We start from the raw sequence: 22,322 nt of genomic DNA on the forward strand, positions 1-22,322 counted from the left end.
ATCACCTTAAAACAAATCTGGAGTGAAACCTGGAAGTCGGAAACAAAGGCTGAGCAACCAAGACTTTTGAAGTAGAAAATCAGGAAGTACAAAAATCAAATTAAATCATGAAGTTTGTTATCATATGATCAACTTTGGAAACAGCAATTAGTGAGAATGCTGTTTCTCTCTTGGTTTTGCTTATTGAGAACAATTGAGTCCATATTTCACAAAGGACCATTTGCGAGGGATATGAAAGAAATTTCCTTAACATTAAATCTATGCTATCTGAAAGCAGCAATAGAATAAGTCTGGAATGGGTTGTGCATTGAAACTGCTCAAAGTGCTTGCATTTCATTCTGATCTGAACTTTTGGTTATAACATTTAGAAGCGGGTTGTCATCATTTTTCATTAGTGATGTCACATGCACTGCGCTTTCTGTGCTCCTTACTCCCACCACAGTCACATTTCTCAAAGCACTCACAAAGGTAATGATTGCATTTTATTGTTTGAAGATAGCCATTTTCTCAGCAGCATAATACCACTGTTACAGAATTATTGGAAAATATAATACCAACAGAACTTTGCTGCTGTATTGAGGGCCGTATTGGAAATATTGTCTATGCTGGAGCATGCAATTAATCTGTAAGCTAATATTAGTTTTGTTTTAAGTTGTAGGAGCATGATGATGGGATCTAAATACTTTACAGAAACATTCAAGTTAATGCTCAGAAATATGACTAAATCCATTTGTATGGAAGGGGACTTTCATAATATAGATTTAGCAATGATAGAAACTGAAAGGCAGTATTTATGTGTTTTGCAGTACATGTGCCACTTGAATCTCAGAATGTTTTCTAACGTACTCCATAGACATTTGACACTAATCATAAATGCTAGTTTTCAATATTTATCAGGACTATGTCCATCCATTATACAGTCTTGTGGCACTTTTAAGATTAATAGGGATTATCCATTTCTGCATAATAGACTGTACTATGCAAACCTTAGGTAGATGAATACACTTCCATAGTTGTGGGATTTCAGAGTGAAATGGAGTACAGAAAATGTATTATGAACAATGGTCATAAACCTTCCAAGCATTTGATTGGCATAGATATCCTCTGTGTGTGCACACATGCCTTTAAGATGCTTGTTGATTTGTGGCAACCCCATGAATTTTATAGAGCTTTCTTAAGCAAGGAATACTTAGAAATGGTTTGTCATTGCTTTCCTCTGAAATACAGTCCATAGCACCTGGTATTCCCTGATGTTATCTCATGCATGTACTAACCAAGACTAATCCTGCTTAGCTTCCTAGATCAGAGGCATTGTCTTTCACTGAGGTATTTAGGCCTATCTTAAATATCGTAGAATCTGTAAATAAATATGGAAGTTGCTAGGCTGTTCATTATCTCTGGAGTGTTAAAGCAATGCATTTCAGGATTTATTTTCTTTCTTTTTTTAGAAGAAATATATTTTGGGTCGTGCATACAACTGGAAGGAAACTCACCTATTAAGATAAATGAAATGAGGCATTGAGGTGGGTCAATACACCATTTCATAGCAATAAAAGAAACTTCTTCTCCATTTTAGCACTGCCAATTGATATATCTACCTGAGTATTGTCCCCAGCAGAGACTGACAAACTGGTTCATCCAGGGTTTTTTGTTTGTATCTGCCGTAATCTTTGAGCACTGTCCATGCTGGTTGGGTCCAGTGATCCAAAACATCTAGAGGGCACAAGATTAGTTACCATATTCGATACTGACTCACAGCAGTTCTCCAAGCTTTCACATAGGGTTCTTCCTTATCCCTATGTGATATCTCAGATTGAAGATACTTTGAGTGAATATATGTGGTCTACCATGGAACTATAATTCTTTCTCAGTAGATTACACAAGTTCTGAAAACTATACACATGTAGAGCACATATATTTTGACTATGAGCACTATCAATAAATATAGATAAGTTTTCCAAAGCTATTATACATGTGAGGAGAAGGGCATTGCAGGTTTTTAAGCTATAAAAACTATTTCACCAACCTTTAAAAGTAACAGATAAATATCCTGATAAACATTTCCTATTCTGTTTCTAGCATGTTATCATTGCATTCTAAGGAGCATATCCGATTAACTAATTACCGTATCTGATGCATGCTGATATCAATGCAACATTAAGGACAGGGAGTCACCAGTTCTTCCTAGAAAATACTGTTATGAATTCTTGGGATAGCCATAAGTCCTCCCTAAAAGTGCATTTAAGTTAGCTTGGGTTTCATTACCACTTTTAGGGCTGGAATGTGGATCGTAGCAAGTATAGACAAATCAATTTCTAATTCATGTCACTTCCCCATATGTTCATGTGGAGTTGCATTCCTCACGAATTCACACATTACTTTATATTTAAATATATCTTTAAGTACTTTGAATTTTTACAATTCTATGATTTCATTGGTGTTGATAGTCTCTCAGCCAGTGCAGACAGCAAGTATTTAGCACTGACATTGTGCCCTTATTTGCTGTGGCCCATTCATCACCCAATAGTGACAGGCTAAAACCCGGGACCTCAAGCCATGGCTGATACCAAATGAGAGACTCCCTCCTGGGCACACAACAAGACGCAGAGTTAACCTTAAGAAATGGGGCCACAAAGTGGAGTCCATGATATGCAAGTGTGGAGAAGAGCAAACCACAGACCACTAAGTGGCCAACTACTAGTCAAAGGACATTTAGTATAATGCCAAGTTTTTAAACTATGTTTGTGTTCTTAAATACATTACAACTTTACTCTCGGTTCACTTCTGATACAATAAATATATTACCCAAGGGCCAGACAACTAGGGATCAATCTTTTTATAATAAAGTAAACTGGTCCTCAAACTGGTCCTCAAATTACAACTAATCTTCTGCTAGGGCCATAAGTGAAGCCTTTTCAAATTGGAAGACCCTTCCAGAACTGGTCCTCCACTCTCATAAAAAGGTAAAGGTTTCCCCTGACATTAAGTCCAGTCATGTCTGACTCTGGGGGTTGGTGCTCATCTCCATTTCTAAGCCGAAGAACCGGCATTGTCCGTAGACACCTCCAAGGTCATGTGGCCAGCATGACTGCATGGAGCGCCGTTACCTTCCCGCCGGAGCGGTACCTATTGATCTACTCACATTGGCATGTTTTCGAACTGCTAGGTTGGCAGGAGCTGGAGCTAATAGCGGCCGCTCACACAGCTCCTGAGGTTTGAATCTGGGAACTTTCAGTCCGCAAGTTCAGCAGCTCAGCACTTAAACGCACTTCGCCACCGAGGCGCCACTCTCATAGCCTTTGTAAATCAAAATTACCTTCATACCACAAGAGGGCAGTGGATCAGGGCCTTGTGGAAGACTTCTTTAAATCAGTATAGTACTTCTATATATACATTGTTTCTCAGAGAAAAAATACTGGTATGTTTTTCAGCCAAGAAATTACTCAGGAAAAATAAACTTAAGTTCCATTCTACTCATTAATCCAAAGAATGCAGATCATTTAAAGGTTGAATTCAAGTATTCTTGGATATAAACTCTAAAAAATGAATTTTACCTCATATGCGTATATATATTTTGATCCATTACATAAAAATAATCAGTCTTCCAGGGGAAAGCCTGGCTCACTATAACTTCTATAGCATTTTTAATCAACTTGCTGTACTAGCCAGCTTGTTCTCTTTAGCAATGGTGCCACCTTCTGGAAGATATAAACATTCACCTTGACTTTCGCATTGACGAAAAAAGGAATCAAGCAACCAATGCCTGTAATATTAAAACTTGTTATAAAATTTATAAATTCCATTTTTGTACAAAATATAATCAATTTCTCAGATTTTTTAATAAAAACCTCATTTCATTAGAATGTCAGTTTTGAGAACAGAAGCTTTCCAGAGTAATGTGCCTATTCAAAATAGTGTTACATTGAAATACCATTTACAACATAGGATTCAAAAGCATGTAAACTCAGCATTCGAAAAGCTTTACTGTCTACATGTATATTTCCAGGCATAATTTAAAGCTTAGCCTTACTGTTATTGTTATTTGCCATCAAGGTAGCTTCAGCTTATGAAAAACCTTATTATTATTATTATTATTATTATTATTATTATTATTATTATTATTATTATTATTATTATTTTATTCCTTACCCGCCTCTCCTCATGGCTCAAGATGGGCCACAGCACAGATAAAAACACATAAATACTATAAAAATTCTACAAACACATGTTAAAATTCATTTCCATTAAAGATAAATTAACTGCCTTGCTCAGGTCTTGCAAATTCAGGGCCGTGGCTTTGTTGATTAAAATCAACTCACCTGTAGTGTGGCCTCTTTCTTTTCCTACTATCTTCTACGTTACTATTATCTCCTTTTGCAATGATCCATGTCATCTCATGATATGTCCAAAGTATGACAGCCTTAGTTGAGTCATCTTCTCTTCTTGTAAGAGTTCAGTCTTGATTTGCTCCATAACACCTTCATTTGTCTTTTGAGCCATCAATGGTATCTGTACAATGCTTCTTCAATGCCACATACCAGATGAGTCGATTTTCTTCCTGTCAGCTCTTTTCACTGTTCAGCTCTCACACCCATACATGGGAAATACTATAGAATGAATAATTCTGATTTTAGTATTTAATGACACATCTTTACAATTGGGGATCTTGAAAAAAAACAAGTGCCATGTTTGTTATAGGTAAGGCCACATCAGACATAAGGCCTACAGTGCCAGTAACTGTTGCAGCAACTGAGTTATTTTGCCATATGTCTGGCCATTGAAATGTGTTTCATTTTCCTCCTCGGTCTAGGTTGCCAATGCCATGTTAGACAAGTTGTCATATTATTTGATTAGCCAAATTCTGAAGCTATTACTTTCATGACTGTTTGTAAGATTGACTGATCCAAGGAATTGTGTTTATTTAGAGGAGATTGAGGTCTCCCATTTGAAATCTATTTGAATACGGACATTTATTTAAGATAGAGATAAATTGTATCTTTATATTGTGTATATAAGCAATAAACCTGTTGTACGATAACACATTTGAAGTTTCAAATATAACAACAACGTAATACTTCCTGTAACTTAGTTATAGATATCTATGTTCCAAGTATATGATCCAAGAAATTTCCAACACATGCCTGGTCTTTGTCAAACTCTGTCATGACAAAGATAAATCCCTATGATACAATGGGAGCCAGTCACTGATCTCAGATTTTAGTCCTGAAATGTCATGAAATTGGATGCTGTTGATATCCTCGCATTTGGGACTGATTTACCAAAGGGACCCATTCAGCCTCATCTCCATTTGCCTTCCACTAGCAATAAGGCCCTTTCCATACAGCTGAATAAAATCCCACATTTTCAGCTTTGTACTAGGATATATGGCAGTGTGGACTCAGATAACCCAGTTCAAAGCGGATATTGTGGGATTTTCTACCTTGATATTCTGGGTTATATGGCTGTGTGGAAGGTATTCTTGTTAATATATGCTTTGGGCCTGAGAAGGCAATGAGATGGAACTGGGTTGTGGGTTTTGGTTTTTGCTTTTCCCCTTTCCCTCCTGGTTGCTATTAAATTTGTTGTCCTCAGTTGTCCTCAGTTTTAATTTCTACTTAAGGGTTTTTGTATTTTATTGTTAATCAATTGTATACTGCATTGACATAGCCATCTAGTGGAGAAAGGGTATACATTTAAGTTACAGATAAATAATAGCACATTTATCCTTAAAATTATAATTTCTTATAATTTCTTCCCGAGTTACTCATCCTGTTTGGCTTCCTCTATGTTGGTGCAAATATGCAGGTTATTATACTTTGTGCCATCAGTGTGGAAGGAGCTTCTTGATGGCAGATACAGTGGGAAAAAGATTTGCATTTCATTCTGAAAGAAAAGCATGATTTGTCACAGGAGTAAATTCTTCAGTTTTGGTTTGTGTTTCTTTTGTTTCTTTTTTCTAGTTGAATTGTAATATATTCTGAAATTATAACCGCAGTCCAAAGGGTTACAAGGTCTTGTGAACTTACTTCTTGAATTCAGCTATCTTTCTCAGAAACATCACCACAGAATCTCCAAATAGCTTTTTAAACTCCATTCAGAATGAACTGGGGAATGGTACAAGAGCTTTTAAAGGGGGAATACTGGGAACAAGTAATGTTTATGTACTGATGGTATTTTTTCAGACAAAGTGTGGACGTTCGACATGTTTTATAAAAGTTAGAGCACTTTTTATCCCAAATTATGCCTTAAAAAGCATCTGGTTGTCAGGTGAAAATTTAATATCTGAAACAAGAAACAAAACCAAAATGAATGATATATGTTATTGTCGAAACAAATATCAGAGACTGAAAATTATTTTGATAAAGCCATGTGATCACATCAAATCACTACTCATGGCAGATACATACCCAGCCCAAAAATCACTGCCAGTAATAAAAATTAAAACAGATACAAAAATGCAATTAAAATAGAAAAATAGATTAGAGACACAATTAAGAAATAAAAGCCATCAACAGTCATATACAGTAGACTCTCACTTATCCAAGCTAAACGGGCCGGCAGAAGCTTGGATAAGCGAATATGTTGGATAATAAGGAGGGATTGAGGAAAAGCCTATTAAACATCAAATTAGGTTATGATTTTACAAATTAAGCACCAAAACATCATGTTATACAACAAATTTGACAGAAAAAGTAGTTCAATACGCAGTAATGTTATGTTGTAATTACTGTATTTACGAATTTAGCACCAAAATATCACGATATATTGAAAACGTTGACTACAAAAATGGCTTGGATTATCCAGAGGCTTGGATAAGCGAGGCTTGGATAAGTGAGACTCTACTGTAGTCTAAAAGAAAAACAGAAAATACATTTTAAAGCTTGTTTTAATCTGTTCTTAAAGACCACTGTTCATTTTCTGATGTGCATTGCCTTGGGGAGCATGCGAATTTAATCAACTGAGAGATGAGAAATCAGTATTTTAATTTTTTTTAAAAACCAACCAAATGCAGATCAGCCTAGTCTCCCTTGTACACAGTTTCATAACTTGGGCACAGTCACCATGAAAGCCCTCTTTCATAACCTCTCCAGATGTGCCTCCAGGTTGTCAGGGCCATGAGAATGGATTCTTTTGGAGATAACAACATCTGGACAGACTAGACTTGTTTCAGATAATAGAGTGCTTCAGATATGATGGTCCCGAGGTGCATACAACATTAAGGACCATAACCAGAATTTTCAATTTTCCCTGAGAACAGACATCTTTGAAGCTGTCATAACAAAGGAGTTGCTTTCTATTCCTAGCTACTACTAATGAAAAATTTCAGTGCAATAATCCGGACCAGCTGGATATTCTGGGCACCTTTTAAAGGCAGTCTAGTGGTGAGCCTATCCAAACAGGATGCAATGTGTTGTGGCATGTGTCACTTTTTTCCAGGTCTGTCATCTCTAGGAATAGATATAACTGACCCTTGAGCTTTCATACATCCACTAAAATACACATAAACTGGAAACCTAAATCTTCAAATGAAATGCAAACCCATCCAACCCATGTTAATTTCTGTTCCAAGACCAACTGACCAGAAATACATCCACTTCCTTATGCAAGTTTCAAATTAACCTCACCTTCTTTAGAGAAAGGTTTGGAATCACAAACTCTTTCCTTAACATAGAGCAGACATGGGCAAACCCCTTTAAAAAGTAAACAAACTTACCGGGCCTCCATTGCAGTGTTCCTGCAGCTCTACTGGCACATAGGAATGATGCGCCAGGAGCAATTTTCCTCTCCCCATCACTCTCCTGGCACATCGTTGCTATGTACCAGGAGAGCTTCAGGAACACTATAATGGAGACCTGGTAAGTTTTTTTTTATTTTTTAAAGGGCTTTGGGGGGCTTTGTGGGAGACATAGGTGTTCTTGCAGTTTTCCAGGCTAATTTAGTGGGTTTATCCTGTGCCTTCATTAACAAATTAATTTGCCACAAACCAGGATTTTCCTGGTTTGTGGTAAATTAATTTGTTTTTCCAAAGAAGTCATCTGATTATTTCGTGTTTTCTGAAGACCTTCTTTTTGTGGTGGGAAGTTCTGCATTAAAGGGGCTGTCTGGATGTGCCCTCAAATGCTACCACATAGTCTGGAACTGGATAAAAATATCTAGTTTTTTTATGTTTAAAGAATATTTACAATAGGTATGGAACCATGTGTTAATGTAAAGAGACATTTACCACTACTCTTACACATGCAACCATCTACCTTAGTCATTTTTATGAGCCAGAAAGAGCAGAGAGATATGTTGGGTTTCACTGCCCCAGAGATCCTGCTCATGTCTCTAAAGCTGCAGGAACAGAAAAGGTTCCATTATTACTGGGAAAGAAGGGCCAAAGCTACAAACACTTTTATCTGCAAATCATTAAACAACTTTGAATAATGTAAGAAAGTGAACTCCCACATCATTCATAGATAACTGCTGTTTTCTCATTAACTAATTTTGCAATTCAGTTAAAACTGACCACTGAAATTTGGGCAATAATCAAAATAATTAATTTGAATGTTGATGCATTTACTTACATGATCCAATGGCACCACATCCCATACTATCTTGGAAGCTAAGTGGAATCAGCTGGAAAGTAACCTGCCAATTAATTCAAGTTACTTTAACTATATTGGCAAAGTCACTTTGATAGATTCCTTGCCTAAGAAAATTCTGTGAAATTCATGGGTTTCAATAAGTTGACAGGTAACTTAAAGGCTCATACATGCACACTGTCTATGGCAGCCCCCTGTTTCCATTTAGAAAGTCCTTCTATGGAATTTCAAGCATGGAATGCTGCAGCTCAACTTGCATGACTATCAAAAACAAATTGTCAAATCTTGACACGTTTACACAATTTTCTGACAAGGTATGGCTGCTCCCTTTTTGTTTTTCATGAGCACCCTGTTTGGAATTTCAACTTGAAATTTGACCATCCAACAAGCAAAAAGACCTTGCCAGATTTTGAATCATCTATTGCAATCTCCCACTGACTCATAGCTGCCTTAAAAGACTTAGATATATTATTATTATTATTATTATTATTATTATTATTATTATTATTATTATTACTTCAGCACCACTGCTCGAACACAAGTATGCACACACTCAGAGAGCATCAGCCCTAGCTCAACACCAGTTTCAGACACTTCTGTAAGACTGAACATGTCTCTGAAAACCTATCTCTCGTGTATTCCTTATAAGGTGCTTACAAAATCATCCACTCACCCAAGAGCACTTTGAGTACTCCAGATGTGATCATGTTAAAAGCAAGCATCAATACAAATCTTTGTATACTGCTCAAATCACAGATTCAATATTTCGTCACTGAGAAAAGCTATTGCTGCCGTTATCTTAAAATCTATACAGGCATTTTTCAACTTCCTCTCAAAACTTCAGTTTCACTTGCCTAGAAGTAAGGATTTCTCTCTAACAAGTTTCTCCCTCCCCCTTTCTTTCCCCTTGTGTTTCTGGAGCACACTCAGTCTGCTTCTCAGTTTGGACTTCAAACACTAACCTGCTCTCCTGGGAGGCTTTCCAGGTGATTGACAGCGAAGCTCTTAATAGCTTCTCCTACTATGGCCAAGGAAAAAAGGGAGCAGCTAGAGTAAGTTGAAAAGATGTGGTGCAGGTATTTGAGGAAGTCTAAAGGGAAAGATGTTTGATATGCTCTGAAGGGAAGAAGTGTATCAGAATTTTTAAGGGGAATGATGAAGTGGGCGAACATCAGAGAGATAACTGGGTTGGGTTTTCCACTTGTTACTCACAGCGAGGAAAGGGGGAGATACATGCTATACAAGCAGGAAGAAGATGAATGCCCCGATTGCAAATATTTTTCATAGGTACTGTCATAAAAAGAAGAGGAAATGATCTTCTTAGTGTCTTGTGATTCATGGGATTTTACCGAAATGATAGAACAGTTATCCACGTCGTCTAGATCAAAACCAATGGTAATTTTCAATAGAGCTCAGAAAATAAAACAGAATTTGGAAATTTGATTACTGGTCCAACAATAATGCAGAAGGTAGAAATTAGGCCCGGTGGCGAAGTGTGTTAAAGCACTGAGCTGCTGAACTTGCAGACCAAAAGGTCCCAGGTTCAAATCCCAGGAGCGGAGTGAGCGCCCTCTGTTGCTCCAGCTTCTGCCAACCTAGCAGTTCGAAAACATGCCAATGTGAGTAGATCAATAGGTACCGCTCCGGCGGGAAAGTAACCATGCTCCATACAGTCATGCTGGCCACATGACTTTGGAGATGTCTACAGACAACGCCGGCTCTTCGCCTTAGAAATGGAGATGAGCACCAACCTCCAGAGTCAGACATGACTGGACTTAACGTCAGGGGAAACCTTTACCTTTAAAACTGAAAGCAGTAGTGTTCCACAAAAAGCTAACCATGTGTGTGTGTGGGGGGGGGTGTACAAAGTTTCTCTTTTCTGTACAAGATTTTTGCTCAGCGAAATTACTGGGTTTTGTATAAAAACAGCAGTATTGCAGAAAAACTGGCTTTCTGCAAACAGTGGGGCTTTTGTGCAAAACTACACACAAACACACAAACCCCATGTGTATTTCTGTCCAAAATAATTTCCTGAAACACTTTGGAAAATGTAAATAACAAGCAATAACTGCATTGAATATTGACACCCCTATTGCATAACATATAGAACTGTAAAACAGAAGTTCAAAACTGAAAATAACATTGGTGGATTGAAAAATGTTTAAAGTTACCTTCTTTCAGTGTACCTTTTAATTCATCGGCCGATTATCTCTGCCAATTAACAAAATACACATTAAGTAATATAAGTTTACCAGGAATCAAGAGCCATTTTCCAGTCATTTATGTGTCTGGGATCAGTTTCTATAGAGTTCAATGTAAACTATTTCCAAATTGGTATGCATAGTATTTAGATCTATAGTTCAAAGTTGCTCAGTGTTTCCACCAATCAAGTTATCTTTCTGTATAAAACCACAAGCAAAATGGAGAGCAGTAGTTCTTATAATACCTCATATCTTCCCCTTCTTGATTTTACCATGTTTGCCTAGTGAAGGAGCCATTGGGCTTTGAAAGTTAGTGCAATGGATTTTGTACTTTCTTGTTGGCCTAATAAAAGTATTACCGCAATGTTGATTTTGGATTTTATTTTATGGACAATATGGCTATCCCTGCATCCATTAATTGATGTTTCTATTTTGGTACATTGTAAATGAAGCAGGTTAAACTGCTGAGCTGCTGAACTTGCTGACCGAAAGGTTGGTGGTTCGAATCCGGAGAGTGGGCTGAGCTGCTGCTGTTAGCCCTAGCTTCTGCCAACCTAGCAGTTTGAAAACATGCAAATGTGAGCAGATCCATAGGTATCGCTCAGGCAGAAAGGTAATGGTGCTCCAAACAGTCATGCCGGTCACATGACCTTGGAGGTGTCCACGGACAACGCTGGCTCTTCAGCCTAGAAATGGAAATTAGCACCAACCCCCAGAGTCGGGCACGACTAGACTTCATTTCAGGGGAAACCTTTACCTTTACCTTAATGAAGGATAGTGACTTTTCAATCAGGGTTTTTTTCAAGGGAGAAACTTGGGGGAAATATATACATGGGACTAGAACTCTTCCCAGCACTTTCCAAAGTTTGTAGCCAATGGCTAAATTCATTATAATGCAGAAGAGACAAAAAATAATGTCCTACACTTGATCTTAGCCAAAAGGCCGAGAAGCAATAAAAAAAAAATCATGTCCTAATGTCCTTTTCCTTTGAAAAAAGTGGCAACTTACTTTGGGCCTATAGAAAACCCTTTCCCAAACATTATGATGCCAATCCCTACTGTCTCCTGCAGCTGTTATTACTAGCTATATAGGAAGAAACATAAGGGAACTCTATGATAGTAATGGCAACTACATGGGAAAGTTATTTGTTTCAGGTTCATGGCAGTGAAGAAGGGGCTACAAACTCTATTTCTCCAGTGCTACACCCTATCAGAGTGAAAGAAGGTCATGACTGCTTTTAAACAAAAACAAAAATGGTTAGATAATGCATTTGATGTCACCTTTAGGTTGAACTTAATACAACTAGAGCGAGTTAATGGATGGGACAAAGGCTGAACTCAGGGCCTCTTGACACACCACCACGTTTCACTGTAGATATTCAGTTTTGCTAAATCTCCAAAACCTTTCCCATATATCGTTTACATGTGGCTGTCTAAAAAGACTATGATGTGAGGCGTAAAACCAAATCAATCTATCTGTGAAAGCAGGCCAAACACTAAACACTGTAGCAAACTCTTTTTTTAATGGTATGAACACCTTCAAAAAGGACATCTGTGCTACACAGCAGAGCAATCCAGCTACTTCAGTTAAGCAGTTAACAGTAAAGATTACAGCGACATTTCAAATTTCATCTTGCACTTCAACATGAATCACTTTCCTGAATGAGTGGGATTGTGGCAGATATGCCAGTAGATTGAAGCCAAAACTAACAAGATCTTTGAAGGTCTCAGACAGAGCATTTCCAGCAAAGTCTAGTGTTTCCCAGACTTCTTGCCTGGCATAGTTAGTTATGCTATCAATGCTCATTAACAGATTGTGAAATTTGCAATTTCCTAGGAAAAATCTTGTATTGCAAATTATCCTGGATTTTTGCATGTGTATGATAAGGCTGCTCACTCCTTATGCCAGCTGCTCCCACCCACCCATTTCCCTGCTTATAGTCCTTGTATTAAAAAAACTGTGTAGTACATTTAAGCCATGCACACTTCTAGTACAACATTATGAGAAATATAAATTCTAGAGAAATATAATACCTAAAAGTAGGAATGTATTCAGTTAAGACAAATGGTGACCTTGAGGCAAACTTATTGCAGGCAGTCCACAAGTTATGAACAAGATAGGTTCTAAAGGTTTTTTCTTAAGTTGAATTTGTTTGTAAATCGGAACAAGTATATTTTTAGTGTAATTCCAGCCATATATATATATATATATATATATATATATATATATATATTCTCTCTCCCTCTCTCCCTCTCTCCCTCTCTCTCCCTCTCTCTCTCTGGATAGCATAGGGGAGGATTAACACCCTTGTAGTGTTTGTTTTGCTGTCTATGTCCCTATTTAGAATATTTTGTCTGGTGAAAAAACAACAACCCTGCTGGACTTTTTTTAGTGAATCATGAAGAGTAGTTCGATAACGCAAAATAATTTAGAAATCAGGCCCCATCAATAAACTTCAGTGGACACTCAAGACAGATAAACGTAGGTGGACACTCATGGGAATTTGGTTAATCAATTAAAATTCATAAGTAAACCAGTTTTTGTTAAAAAAAACCTGAAAATTTTCAGGGGGGGTGAACCCCTGAAACCCCCCCCCCTCCGACTACAGCCCTGCTCATGAGCAGTGACAACAAGAAGCAAAACGCATTGGCCGGAGCACCTCAAGGCAAGAGGGCATCGTGGCAAGAAATCATGGCAAGAGAGAGAGCACATGCAGCCACTTTTATACTCATTGGCTTCTCATCATAAAGCAGAGACATCAGGAAAGGATGCAAATCTCATCATGCCAGCCACATGGTCATGACTCAGCTCTTTCAGCCTGTCCCTTTAGTTCCATGTCACCACTTACTTAACTCTTCAGTGGATGTGTGCAACCACATGTCCATTAGAACTGTATTTTTCCACACAGTAATGCATACCTATCTAACATTGCATTATCTAACAGATTTCACCTTGCTTTCTATCTCTGTGATAATTGGATTTGGCTTGTTATAGAAACCAGAATTGATGATAAAGCTTTAGTGGGAGACACCTTTTTGCCATGATAACTCTTTCAGGAATGAATTTCCCTTCCTGGAGGTGGACTTTTCACACTTCCTGTTGTCTCACCCCCATTCTTAACTAGGAGTCATTTGTAAATTGGGTATTTGTAACATGGGGACTGCCTGCACATGATTTTCTTGGCAAGATTTGTTCAGAGGTTGTAGCCTTTGCCTTTCTCTGAGGCTGAGAAAATGCCACTTGCTAAGCTGACCCAGTGAATTTCCATGACTGAGTAGGGATTCGAAACCCAGTCTCCAGAGTCATAGTCACAAAAGGGTTGCTGTAATGTAGATAGAAATGCAATAGAGAGTTGTCATATTTTTTTATTTATATTTCTACCCCCATCAGAGTGGCTTACAGGTAAATTTAAAGGAAGCAAGTTAAACAGTTCAAAACAATGGAAGTACAGTAGAGTCTCACTTTTCCAAGCCTCACTTATCCAAGCCTCTGGATAATCCAAGCAATTTTTGTAGTCAATGTTTTCAATATATCGTGATATTTTGGTGCTAAAGTCGTAAATACTGTCATTACAACATAGCATTACTGCGTATTGAACTACTTTTTCTGTCAAATTTGTTGTATAACATGATGTTTTGGTGCTTAATTTGTAAGATCATAACCTAATTTGATGTTTAATAGGCTTTTTCTTAATCCCTCCTTATTATCCAAGATATTCGCTTATCCAAGCTTCTGCCGGCCCGTTTAGCTTGGATAAGTGAAACTCTACTGTAATGGAACTATACAAAAACAGATTACTATTGTTATATTTATTTATTCGTATGTTTATTAGTATGTTTATTTATACCCCACTTTTTCTCTCCTCAAAAGAGACTCAAAGTGGCTTACAATAAAAGCATTTCAATACAATTTAAAATCCAAAAATATACAAACATTAAAATAGAATTAAGCCTCAATTGTAGTAATTAAAAGTTAACAGTTAAAATGTATTCAGAGCTAAAACCACTGCACCCCCTGACTTGATCTTGAAAACCACCTTCTTTAAAAGCCTGCCTGAATAAAAAGGTTTTAGCCTACCAACAAATGGACAACAGGCAGAAGACCATTCATTCAGCAGGGAGTTCCAGTTTTAGGGGCAGCCATCAAGAAGGCCCACCAGCCTCTCTTGTTCCCACCAGCCAAGCTTGCAATGGAAGTGAGACCGACAGAAAGACCTCTTTTGAAGACCTTAGGGCCTGGGCAGGCTTATACAAGAAGATGCTATCAGCCAAACAGCCTGGACTTGGGCTGCCTTTAAAGGCCATAACCTTTGAATTGTGCCCAGAAACAAACTGTCAGCCAGTGGAGCTGCTGCAACAGAGGGGTTGTCTGCTCCCTGTAGCCAGCCCCAGTTGAAGTTTCCGAGCAGTCTTTAAAGGCAGCTCCTGTAGAGCACGTTACAGTAATCTTGACAGGATGTAACTAAGGCATGTACCACCATGGCTAATTAAAACAGATTTAGAAAATTTAAAAAATCAAACTATGTGCCTCACCCTTTGAGAGGAATCAGTGAAGCCCAATGGCCTTATGTCAATTTTTTACTGGTGCCTGAAGTCAGTGTTGGCTCCTGTCAGGCCTCAAAGGAGAGCATATTCTACAATTGGGATGCCATGGCTGAGAAGACCTTTCTCATGTCCCACACAATGTAGTGATCTCACTGGTAGGATACACAGAGGAAGCACACTAGTGGACCTCTGTTCTTAGGCAAACACATATAGGTTGTCTGTTTACCTGCTTAATATGCTTTCAGGTACTAACTGTACAAGAACCTTTACTAGACACCCTTCCATACAGAGGAAACCTTCACACAAAGGGTGTTATGGAAGCCACATGATTGGAGTAATTCCCATTCAGGTTTAAATCTTTGCTAGTTCAGATTACAGACAATGCTCTTAAGAGGACATTAATATACACTGCCTGGTTTCTAAAATAGTTTTGCTCTGCAGATGACCGTTCGGTCATGCAGTGCCCATTTGGAACCAGCTCTTACTGGAAGCTAAAATGTGTGGCCCGGACATAGGTTTGTCATCTCTGTTAAAATTCTATCAAAGTATGTGTAAAGTTTGTGATTGTGATGGAGCAGAGCTCTCTGAAATTTAGGGGATTTTCAGGGAGGAAGAGATTGGTATCTTACCCAACTGTTCCACAAATCAAATAAAGTGGAAAGTGGAAGTATTCCATCTTTCATATATATCACTTAAAAGAACAAAGATTGGTATTTTAAAGGATGCCATACTCATACTTGTCTCCATTTTACAATATATATCTTATACATTAGTATTAGAGAAAGCCTTGAAATGTACAATGTCTAATAAATGGATATACAATACAACCCCCTTATCTATGGACTCGATGTCAAGGGTTTCTATTACCCATGCTCAAAAACTATTTCCTCATGGAAGTGTTTGTGGACCTCTCTATGTTTTGCAATGTTATTCTATGGAATGCTTCCAATCCAATTATAGTCAGAATATAGGGCTTGCTATTATCAGTTGCAGAGGTCTTGGGCAATATCCTCAGCTTACACAGTGGTCATGCTGTAGTTATTAAATGCATCTTTAACAATAGAACATACAATTATAGAATTATCCAGTGAAACCCAAAGAAGGGTTTTAAGAAACTGATTTACTACCACAGCTGTACTTTTGCTATTTGTGGAAGGGCTTTATGTACCAGGGGACTACAGAGGAACATCTCATTGGTTCACCTCTGTGTAAGACACAGAGTAATATATCTTCTTCTAATCAGTAATGCCTAGTTGAACTTTGGTGCACTCAGCAATATGGCATCATGCCCATTTCAACGCCAGCAATGAGATAGAGATGAGCTCAGTAGAATCCATATGAGAATTCCAGCTGAGAAGGAAGCAGATGTTCTATACACACACACACACATTATATGTTGCTAAGCAGAAACAAGCATTATGATTTCTCTCTGAAACCAAATCTGACAAAACATTATAGGATCATGTTTTGACATTTTTGCCTTGGAGAGAGTAGAATGGATGCATGAAATAGTAACAGAGGTAATCTTCTTCCGTTTCTCAACCCAGGACTAGATCATTTAATTACCTGGTTAAAAATAACTGTTTCTTTAGCTAATATGCTACTCAGTCTGGCCCATTTAAATCCAAGTGACCTTCAGTTGACAGGATAAAAGAAAAGAGAAAGTATGCTGGATGCTAGAAATTGTCTGGAGCACAATAAAGTGTGTAGTCTTAAGAAAATTGTCTTCTTTTGCTGAGCATTTCCAAATATTTTACCCTATCTATAACAGGTTTGTGGCAAAATACAACCCATGGGTTCTATATGGTCCTTGAAGCCTCATTTGTGGTCCCTAAAAATGCATACATATAAACCCACAGATGTACAAGTTGTTGGGAGAGGGGCACTTTAGTTTACAGCATCTCAAATTATGTAAAGTGAGGGACTGATTCGCCAGGAACTGACACCTGATAATTCATAGACCATCACTGTTCTGTTAGCTACCACTTTGAGTAGAACTTTTTTAGTTAACCATTCTCTTTTTTTCTATGTAGTCCAGCGATCATTATAATCATGGGTCTGCCTCACCAAGACCTTGGAACCCATTTAACAAAGCTGCAAGAACAATTAAGGTTCATCAACTCAGAAACCCAACATTTTTACTTATCGCTCTTTGTATGCCATTTTTAGTGTAACTCCAGTCATATATATATTGAGTCTAGTTTGGAAAATAATTGTTATCTAACATTTATTTTGAATAAAGCATCAATTCTCAACAGCACTCCCCGGAACAAGTTGGAAGATATTTATTTGCTGCATGACTGCCACAACTCCAAGGATTTATTCTCAGATAAATCAGGCTCTGCATGATTCTTTTCTGTAGCCCCACACAGCAAACCACAAGATCCTGTTATGACCACCACTTGAAAAGTGTTTCTTCTCACTGACAAAAAGGAAGAGTCAACAGGGTAAGAACAATGCTGTGAAATCACTGCTCTTCATTTATGTGTTTGCCTTTATCAACAAAGATGCACCTGGAATTAATGCAGTTTGGCATCACTTTCACTGGTATGGCTCAATGCTATGGAATCATAAGAGTTGTTGTTTGGTGAAGCACCTATACTATTTGGCAAAGAAGGCTAGAATGATAAAATTATAGCTCCCTTGAGTCCATAGCACTGAACTGTAGCAATTAAAGTGGTGTTAAACTGCATTAATTCCATAGTGTAAATCAGGATCATAGTCAGAAAAAGATTTCGGGGAGGGGGATTTTTTTTTTAAAAGCAAATCATGAAGAGTAGTTACATAACGCAAAATAATTTAGAAATCAGGTTCCATCAGTAAACTTCAGTGGACACTCATGGGGATTTGGTTAATCAGTTAAAATTCATGAGTAAACCAGGTTTTTTAAAAAACTGAAAAATTCGGGGGGGGGGGGGAGTTGAACCCCTAACCCCCCCCCCCCAGCTACAGCCCTGATGTAGATACTGTACACCTTTGTTGATAAACCCCAAATCTCTCAATCTTAATTTTATTTTAATTTATTTTGCCAAGTTAACTCTCTGTGGATATTAGTCTCACATGTTGACTTTTTCAGAAATGGAACAAGATTTGATTCAGAGAATTACAGAAAAATAGAATTGGAAGAGACCGCTTTTTTGTGTGTGTGTGTCAGGAGCAACTGGAGAAACTGCAAGTTGCTTCTGGTGTGAGAGAAATGGCCATCTGCAAGGACATTGCTCTGGGGATGCCTGGATGTTTTACCCTCCTGTGGGAGGCTTCTCTCATGTCCCCACATGAGAAGCTGGAGCTGATAGATGGAGCTTCCCAGATTCAAACCGCCAACGTTCCAGTCAACAATCTTGCTGGCACAAGAGTTTAATCCATTGCGCCACCAAGGGCTCTAAAGAGACCACATAAGCTATCTAGTCCAACCCCCTGCCATGCAGGAATAGCACAATCAAAGCACCCCTGACAGATGGCCATCCAGCATCTGTTTAAGAGCCTCCACTACACTCCAAAGCAGAGAGTTCCACTGCTGAACAACTCTTACAGTCAGGAAGTTCTTCGTAATGTTCAGGTGGAATCTCCTTTCCTGTAATTTGACCCCATTGATCTGAATCATAGTGTCCAGGGCAGCAGAAAACAAGCCTGTTCCCTCCTCCTTATGGCATCCTTTCAAACATTTATAAATGGTTATCATGTCTCTTCTCGTCCTTCTCTTCTGCAGGCTAAACATAATGAGTTCTTGAAGATGCTCTTCATAGGGCATGGTTTCCAGACCTTTGCTCATTTTTGTCGCCCTCCTCTGGACACCTTCCAGCTATTGGATTATTGAATTGAATCAGATATATTGCTGCCTAATTAATCCTTCATAGCTCATTTGATAGTGTGTTTGTTTGTGTCCCTCAAAGAATGATGTACAGCAGTTTAATCCTTTAATCTGGTACATTGCTAATTTGCCATAGAGGATTCATATCAGGTCCTTCTAGGTCAGTCACAGAGGCTGGGAAAAATGTTCTCCAATCCAAGTATTAATATGTATTCTTAGGATTTGCATGGTATTGAAAACAAACACATTGTTTTCTAGGACTAGGGTAGGTGGAATAAAATATACACTTCAGGATATATATAATTTCCATATTTAACAAAAAGAACATCAATAAAAAGAGCTTTTATGCATATACACACACACACATATACATTTCTGACTAATGTTTCCTAACATTTATACAGTATTTGTGCCTAATTACACTATTTCCTCCCTCCCTTCACCCATTCCTTCATATTGGCTTCCCATATATAATTATATCCTTCTTTCCTAATGAAATATTTTTTCATTCTTCCTTCTAGCCTAATAGTTATTATTTTTAAAATTCCACACAGAAAAGTCTAGCAAGATTAAATCACAAAGCCTTCTGTAAAAACTTTTCCTCTTTCTTTCTTTTTACCAAATTTAGAAATGGTTCCTAGTCTTTGATTTAAAAAAAAAAAGGGGGGGGGGGGTTTCTTTGTTCTGCATGGGCAAAATCTTACAAGCTTCGGGAGTGGCCCCTTAAATTGTGGTGGCGATAATAATAATATGAGTTGCATACTATGGCATCTTTGTATCAGCTGAAAGTATTTCTCTTTGTACTATTATGGCCACATGGCTTTTGTTAATACTTCTGATTCACCTTCAGCCTACTGCAATATCCATGCAGTGTTTCAGAATACCTTGAAGCTCTCAGAAACATCAGTTCATAGTGGCTAATGGTCTTAGATTGGCTACATTGTCTTCATTTTTTTTCCATGTCAGGAGTGACTTGAGAAACTGCAAGTCGCTTCTGGTGTGAGATAATTGGCTGTTTACAAGGACATTGCCCAGGGGATGCCCAGATGTTTCGATGTTTTACCATCCTTGTGGGAGGCTTCTCTCATGCCCCTGCATGGAGCTGGAGTTGACAGAGTGAGCTCATAGCGCTCTCCCTGGGTTGGATTCGAATCAGCAACCTTCAGGTCAGCAACCCAGCCTCCAAGTTGCAAAAAGCTACATTACATTTTTAACCCAATGAAGGATATAACATTTATACAAAAAATGTAACATTTTAATTACTTTTAGCATTCCAGGGTGTGACTACACTCATTGTTCAAATGCTGGTTTGTGCTGTTACTTTATGGTATGTCTTGGGGGACAAAGAGATGGCAAAATGGATAGGAGGAGTTTATGCTTATTTCATGAATCTACCATTCAGATTTTTAATTAACTAAGATGAAACCCTATCACTTACTTTTGAGAAGTGGAAGAGCACAGTGTTCCATATTTTTAAAAAGATATAAAAACTATATTAGAGAGTGCTTGGAACTTGAACTGTTAACTATCTGAGTTTTTTCTTTAAAAATAAGTCTTTGATTTTGAAGAATGCAGCCATGGTATTCTACTAGGGGCCACAGTGGCGCAAAATCCTTGTGCTGCTGAATTGCTGAACTGCTGACCTGAAGACCGGCTGTTTGGCAGTTCGAAGCTGTGGGACGGGGTGAGCTCCCACTGTTAACCCTATCTCCTGCCAACCTAAGAGTTCGAAAACATGCAAATGTGAGTAGATACATCAGTACTGCTTTGGCGGGAAAAGGCAAAAAGACGCTTCAAGCAATCATGCCGGCCACATGACCAAGAGGTAACAACGCAGGCTCCCTGACTTGAAAATGGAGCCAGAGATGAGCACCGCCTCCAAAGCTGGAAATGAAAGAAGTCTTTGCTTTTGTCTGTGTTGTTTGTCTTATTGTATGTGATTGTAAATAAAGCATTGAATGTTTGCCTTTGTCTGCTTTATATATATTGTAATCTGCTCTGAGTCCCTTCAGAGAGAAGGGTAGAATATAAATAAAGTGTATTATTATTATTATTATTATTATTATTATTATTATTACTACTACTACTACTAGTAGTAGTAGTAGTTTAGTTCACCACACACAGACACAAATGAAAATCACAAATATAGCCAGATAACACAAGTGAAGTGGTAGAGAAACAAAAAGTACAGAACTTATGATTCCAGTTCCTGCACTTTCTTTGTAATATTGAAAGCTGGACATCCACTATCCTCTCCTCTTCCAACAGATGCATAACTCATGCGTACAGCACTGTATTTTCACATCTGAAGAGAGAACGCGCATAGACTGATATCATGTTAATGACATGCATGAGATGTAAACCGCATCACTCATGCAGAGTGATTTTGTCAGACAATGCGTAATGGTCATTTTCAACAGATAGTAGAGCATGTGACTCATTCTAAATGACGTACCAGATTTCAGTAGACACAGTAGTGTGTGAATACACATTGCCTCTGTGTAATGCCTCTCACATTGTGCAAACAGGCTGCCTGCCATGACCACACACAATTCGCAATGTTGGCATTCAGTGTAGAGTCTCAGCAAAACAATGTAAAATAAATAATGCTGCTGAAACAATCAGAAGCATACAGTAGCTCAAAAACACTGTAATAAGGATACAGAAAGCCATGTTCTGCAAGGACAAAGCCAAAATATTTTAATATTACTTTTAATATTACTTCAAAATATGCCTTATTGCCAAGTTTTAAGACAAAGGTATGGTGGTACACAATGTGTATGGAACTGAGACTAAAGAATAGTGAACTATCTAATAATTCAGACACTGCATTGTTTGTGTGCTATTGATTTTGTTAGCTGCTTAACACCCCAGGTTGACTAAATTCTCATTTTATAGATGAGGAAATAAAGCTGCAAATGAATGCCACAGATTGAGTCTTGCAACTATTCAAGTCTCAGGCCATATTTGACCCCTTGTTTCAAAAACTGCCCCGGTGGCAAAGTGTGTTAAAGAGCTGAGCTGCTGAACTTGCAGACCGAAAGGTCCCAGGTTCAAATCCCGGGAGCGGAGTGAGCGTCCGCTGTTAGCCCCAGCTTCTGCCAACCTAGCAGTTCGAAAACATGCCAATGTGAGTAGATCAATAGGTACCACTTCGGCGGGAAGGTAATAGCGCTCCAT

General features: G+C 38.2%; 1 pseudogene; it reads right to left on the reverse strand.

Moving 5' to 3' along the window:
• Window positions 1-11,601: 11,601 nt before the first annotated feature.
• On the reverse strand, window positions 11,602-11,741 carry LOC134299806 (U2 spliceosomal RNA; annotated as a pseudogene).
• Window positions 11,742-22,322: the final 10,581 nt, after the last annotated feature.

The sequence above is a fragment of the Anolis carolinensis genome, chromosome 5 (assembly GCF_035594765.1).
Source record: "Anolis carolinensis isolate JA03-04 chromosome 5, rAnoCar3.1.pri, whole genome shotgun sequence".
NCBI lineage: Eukaryota > Metazoa > Chordata > Lepidosauria > Squamata > Dactyloidae > Anolis > Anolis carolinensis.